The following is a 6000-nucleotide window of genomic DNA, read 5'->3' as shown; positions in this document are numbered from 1 at the left end:
TACCAGGCAGGCCTCTCGAAACACCCATTGACACCCAACCTTTCCTCTTCTTCTTTTGGGAAATTCCACTCACCTTGTCAAGGTTGCACTCAAGTGTGACCTCCTTCTGAACTTTCCCAGCTGTCCCCCTCTCCACTAGCCCCCAAACATAACCCATGACTCCATCTTCCAGGCCACTTGTATACAATAGCCCTTACCACATAATTTTACAGTTTAAAGCCAGGCTGGCAGAGAGTTAAAATTTTCTAAATAAATGAATGAATAAATGAACTATAACAGTATACCCATTACTGAATCTCTCTAGCTATCAGTTTTTGTGATCTTTAAAATAGATGACCAGTCTTTCATATCTCACAGATATGTCTTAAAAAACTTAATGAAGTTTGCTGCATGTCTTAAAAATAAAACCATTAGATGAGGTCCAATAGTTCTTCCTTTAAAAAAAAAAAAACAGCAAGGAGGTTTCCATTCACGTTAATCCATGTGAAAGAGAAATATCAATCAGTTGCCTCTCATATGCCCACAACTAGAAACCAGACCCTCGGCCCAGGTATGTGCCCTCACCAGGAATCGAACCGGTGACCTTTCACCCAACCCACTGAGCCACACCCGGTCAGGCAGCATGTGTATTTTGATGGTGCACACCTGTAGGAAGAAAAGTCCTTAAGGCTTTGTAGACAAAGAGCCTTTAGTCTGAGAAATAGTCCTGCCATATGTAAGTTGAATGTTGCGAGGATTAAATGGGTTAATTCACATAAAGTTCATAGCATTGTTCTGGGAAAAAGTATGTCCTCAAATATTATTATGATCATGATGTCGATGAAGAAAATGATAATGAAGCTGATCATAAATCATGAAAAGCTGACTATTTCCCATCACACTGAGCATATTCTGTAAGAATTAAAGAAATAATCCAAACGGGAGTCTACCCTCTCTTGGTTTTATAGCACTTCACAACATGGAAAACATATCTACACATGGTACCTTGTTTGTGTTTGCAGAAACTCTGGGAGACGGACAGTTAGAGAGAGAGAGTCAGTTCAGGGAAGTTTAGGGAAGCGTCAGGGCTGTCTCAGTGCCCCGCCCAGCCTGGAGCACAGGCCCCTGGCCCGACCTGCACGGAGGCAGACAGGGCTCGCTCCACTGTTCCTCCTGCCCCAAACGAAAAACCATGGTATTTAGATCAGCAGGAAAGGTAATAAAGATACTTTTTTCTCAAAGAGATGTTTTCGTTCTGCCTAGACTAAGAGCTCCAGCCACATGAATGCCAGAAATTCATTAAAAAGTTATGTCATGCTAACAGCAGTCATTGAAACATAGTATAAATTATTTTTCTGAAGAGGTGGAAGTCCCTTGTCACCAGTTATATTTTTTCCTATTCTCATTCAAATGTTTGGATTGCCATAGCCAGCCGCGACAGCTTTCTCACGGAAGTATGACATGGGCTTCCTGGAGATGGCTCGAGAGCAGCGTGACAGTGGCTTCTTCTGTACCCAGGGTGGGGTAAATGAGTGAGGGTCCTCCTGAGTGACAGGAAAGTTCTGGCTTCTTCAACCATTCAGACAGAATTCAATTCAACAAAGATTTTGGACCCAAACTTACCTGCCAGGCCCTCTGCCCCAAGCAGATCCAGGAAGGAACCTCATAGTCTGGTCACCAAATCACTGTTTCCTGCTCTAATCCCAAGCTTCCCTTGGCTGGTGACCACAGCCACACAGCTGGCTGAGAAGATTAGAGAACAATTTGGGGGAGCCTGCTATCTCTCAGTCCCACATGTGCTCTTTGGCTTCAGTTTTAAATAAACATGCCTCTTCCCTCTCTGTGTCCCATTGGGTGTGTGCTATTTTTCAAAATCTACTTAGAACAGCATAAGCAGGTCACCTGATTTGCTTATGTCAGGCTCTAATTTCTCATCTTGCCTCAGTGAAGATGTCTGTCAATCTTAATTGGAACCTATTGTAACAACATAATCAATAAAATATACTTAAAAAAAAAAAAAAAGATGTCTGTCAATCTTGAAATGCTTCTCTTGGCACTCGTTCTTCAATGCATCGAGAAGAGGCCCACAGAGATTCCAGATCATCTCGCTCGTCCTCAGTTCTCCAGTCCCCGCACCCTTCCCCCTCCTCTCCGTGGGTAATTTTTCTTCCTGCTTTATCAAGACCTGTGTGCACCTAAGGTTTTCATACGTCACCTTTACACACAGTATCACTGCTGCCACGGCTTCCTCTAACTCTTCTCACTCTTCTTAGTAAAATGCATGTCTTTCCAACAGGAAACTAACTTCTCCCTGCATATCTCAGATGCTGTTTCTTTCCCTCTTATCAGCGTCATCCCCTGCCTTGAACTCCCTGAGTACCTCCGCCCCCAAGCTCCCATTTCTGCTTCTCACCCTCTGAGTCCCTTCTAAGCAGCATTTTTCCCGAGTCTAGAGGTTCTCTTTCCTTGTAAATTGTGGCGTTGCACCTTTCTGGATCTTCTCCCACTTCTCTGACTATTCTCCTCTGGTTTCCTCTATTGATTATGGCCTCCATTCAGTCATTTAAGATTTATAGAGGATCTACTATTTCCCTGGTTGCCATCCAGGGGCAGGAGCGCAACAGCGAACAGGACAAACAAGGCCGCTTCATAGAGCTTTCACCTGATGGGATCAGACAGACAATACGTAAGCACATGCATTTTAAGTAAAATAATTTGGGACAGTAAGAGAAAGTACAGAGAACAAGAGGCAGGATAATGAGATAGAGTAGCTGCAGGTGGGGAAAGTGGGCAGGAAACCGGCAGGGAAAGAGGCACCAGGAAGTGCCACTCTAAGGAGCCACTTGAGGCAGGACCTGAACACAAGAATCCAGCCACGGTATGAAGAGCAGTCTGGGCAGGGGGATATTTGGTACAGAAACTCTATAATGGGAAAACAACTTGGTAAGCTTGAGGTGCAGTTAAAAAAATTAAGTGTAACTGGAACACTGTGGACCAGATAGGGAATGGCAGACATGGGTGTGAAGAGAGAGCCAGGCTCAGGGAGCCCTGTGAAGCTCTGGTGAGGAGTCTAGATTTTATTTACGTGCAGTAAGATGCCACTGAAGGGCTTTAAGCGAGAAAGATGCATGCTTTTATAGAACACGGAGTGTTCTGGTTACTCTTTGGAGACCAACATAGATGATTTCACCCATCAACAGTAAGGAGAAGACGAATATCAGGCTGGAGAACATAAAAATAAAACAAAACTAAATCAACAGCAAGGACTGAGGCCAATATGGCAGAAATAAAAAAGGAATAACAAAGAATTTAAATGAGTTAAAAATTCTCAGAACAAGGCCAAATCTACTTTAAGGAATTTAAGGTATTTGCAAAAGTGACTGAGAGCCATTGCCCAACCTCAAGGGAGATGTCAGAACACTGAAAAGACCACATGACTCTGTTTTCTTTTTTTTTTTTTTTTTCAGATTTAATGTGTTTTATTGATTAAAATATTACATTTGTGCCCCTTTCCCTTCCCTCTGCTCCCCTCCACCCGGTGGCCCCCTCCCTCCAGTTGTCCCCCCCTTTTAGATTATGTCCATTAGTTGTGCTTACAGTTCCTCCCAACCTCTCTCCGTCTATTCCATTCCCTCCTACCATGATCCCCAATTCCTATATCATCTCCCTCCCTCTCCCCACTCCCCCTCCCTGTTGGCCTCCCCCCACTATGTTTCCCTTACCCACAGTTCCTTTTCCATTCTCGTTGCCTGTTTCGTTTGCCTTTGTTTCATCTCCCTAGCTTCTGTTTTTTAAACCAGTCCCTTTAACTTCTCATATAACAGTGGTTTGGATCTAATGAACTCTTTCAGTTTTATTTTGTCCTGGAAACACTTTCTCTGTCCTTCTATTCTGAATGACAATTTCGCTGGATAGAGTATTCGTGGTTGTAGGTTTTGGATTTTCATTACTTTGAATATTTCTTGCCAGTCCCTTCTTGTCTGTAGGGTTTCCCTTGAGAAGTCAGCTGATAGTCTAATTGGGACCCCTTTGTACATAATTCTTTTCTTCTCTCTTGCTGCTTTTAAGATTCTCTCTTTATCTTTAATTTTTGACATTTTGATTATAATGTGTCTTGGAGTGGTTCTCCCTGGGTCCAGTCTCTTGGGAACTCTCCTTGCTTCCTGGATCTGCAAGTCTATTCCCTTCCCCAAGTCTGGGAAGTTCTCCTTTATTATATTTTCACTCAATTTTTCAAGTTCTAGTTCATCTTCCTCATTCTCTGGCAAACCAATGATTCTTATGTTGGGCCTTTTATAGCTGTCCCAGAGGTTTCTGATCCTCTCATTGTTGCTTGCCATTTCCTCTCGCTGCATTGGTTGACTGCTTGTTCCTTCTCCATATTCCAGTTTGTTGAAATGGACTCTGGATTCCTCACCATCTGTCTCGTATGTGGTTTTGTTCCTTTCGTTATGAAAGTTTTTCGCTTCTTTCATATCTTTTTCCTGCTCTTTTGTGAATTCTGTAAGCCACCTGATGACAATGGCCCAGAACTGAGCCTCTGACAGGTTTCTTATCTGTTCATCTGTCAGGTTCTCTATCTGCTGCCTGGTGAGTTGTGTTACCGGGATCTCTATAGTTGCCTGCCTCATTTTGACAGATGCGTTTTGTTTTCCTGGGCCGGCTGTCGGGGGCAGGGGGCAGTGCCTGCGTACGCGTCACAAATCAGCGACCGCCGGCGCCTGCCTGTCCGCGACCTATTTCGCAGCTCTGTGGTGCTTTCTGTGGGGGCGGGGGTCCAAGATGGATTCACACAGTTATTCAGCTAGGAGACCGGGATCCGTCCTCCCGCCCCCCTGGGCCTCACTGTTCAAGGCGATGCTGCGGCTGCTCTCCCCAGCTCCGGAGTCGCGCACGCCAGGGGCTTGATTGGAGTCGCGCACGCCAGGGGCTTGATTACCTCCAGGATTTTTCGCCGCCCCGCCCCGCCGCTCCGCAAACAGCTTTGCCTTCTTTAACTCTTACCTGCCCAAATGGCACCGCTGGTTTATAACTTCATATGTTGGGCTTCCGTGTAGCTTTATTTTCTGGAATTTCTAGTTATCCTTTGTTTTAAAGTAGTTGTATTCCACTATAGTTGTAGAGGGAGACCTAGCGTGTCCGTCTAAGCCTCCATCTTGGCCGGAAGTCCACATGACTCTGTTTTCGATAGAAGAGAGGCAATTACATTGTTCCTAAAACCTCGTGTAAAAACCTCAAAGTGATTATTTAAATTGGAGTTGGTAAATATTTATAAAACACACTTAAGCACAAATAGAAATGAGGAGAAATTATGTAAAACGAAGCCAACTGTCACTGTGGTAATGGTGATCGTGGTGGTGGTGGTGGGGTGCTGGTGATGGTGGTGATGGTGGTGCTGCTGGTGGTGATGGTGCTGCTGGTGATGGTGGTGATGGTGGTGCTGCTGGTGGTGATGGTGCTGCTGCTGGTGGTGCTGCTTCTGGTGATTGTGGTGCTGGTGCTGGTGGTGCTGATGGTGATGATTGTGGCAGTGGTGGTGGTGGTGGTTGGTTGGTGATTGAAATGGTGGTTTATAGAATTATCAGAGAGAAAAAAGTCTTGGTAGCTCTATGAATTTGGGCAAGCCTTTTAATAAAATCATAGAACCTCAAAGATGACTGGAACTTTATCAATAATCCATTTCAAACTTATAACCTGTGGAAGGGTTTCTATTTCTACAATAGCCTAGTAATTGTTTGGGTAACAACTTCTTGAATATAACAAAAGGTAAACCACCTTACTTTGGGATCTTTTGAAATACTTTGCTGAAAATCTGTTTGTATGTAAATGTAAACCACTGATCTTACATCCTTTCTCTGGGTCATTATAAGACTAATCCCTGTCACATATACTCTTTGTTTGAAAATTTCTGAATATATCATGTTATAAACATGGAAATAGGGAGATACACTGGGTTTTTATTTGAGATTGGGCAACCATACCAAAGAAGTCTAATTCACAGCTCATTGTCAAGCTCGAGTG

Source organism: Furipterus horrens, unplaced genomic scaffold (assembly GCF_987537825.1).
Source record: "Furipterus horrens unplaced genomic scaffold, mFurHor1.1.pri manual_scaffold_11, whole genome shotgun sequence".
Classification (NCBI taxonomy): domain Eukaryota; kingdom Metazoa; phylum Chordata; class Mammalia; order Chiroptera; family Furipteridae; genus Furipterus; species Furipterus horrens.
Note: the sequence above shows the minus strand (reverse complement) of the source record.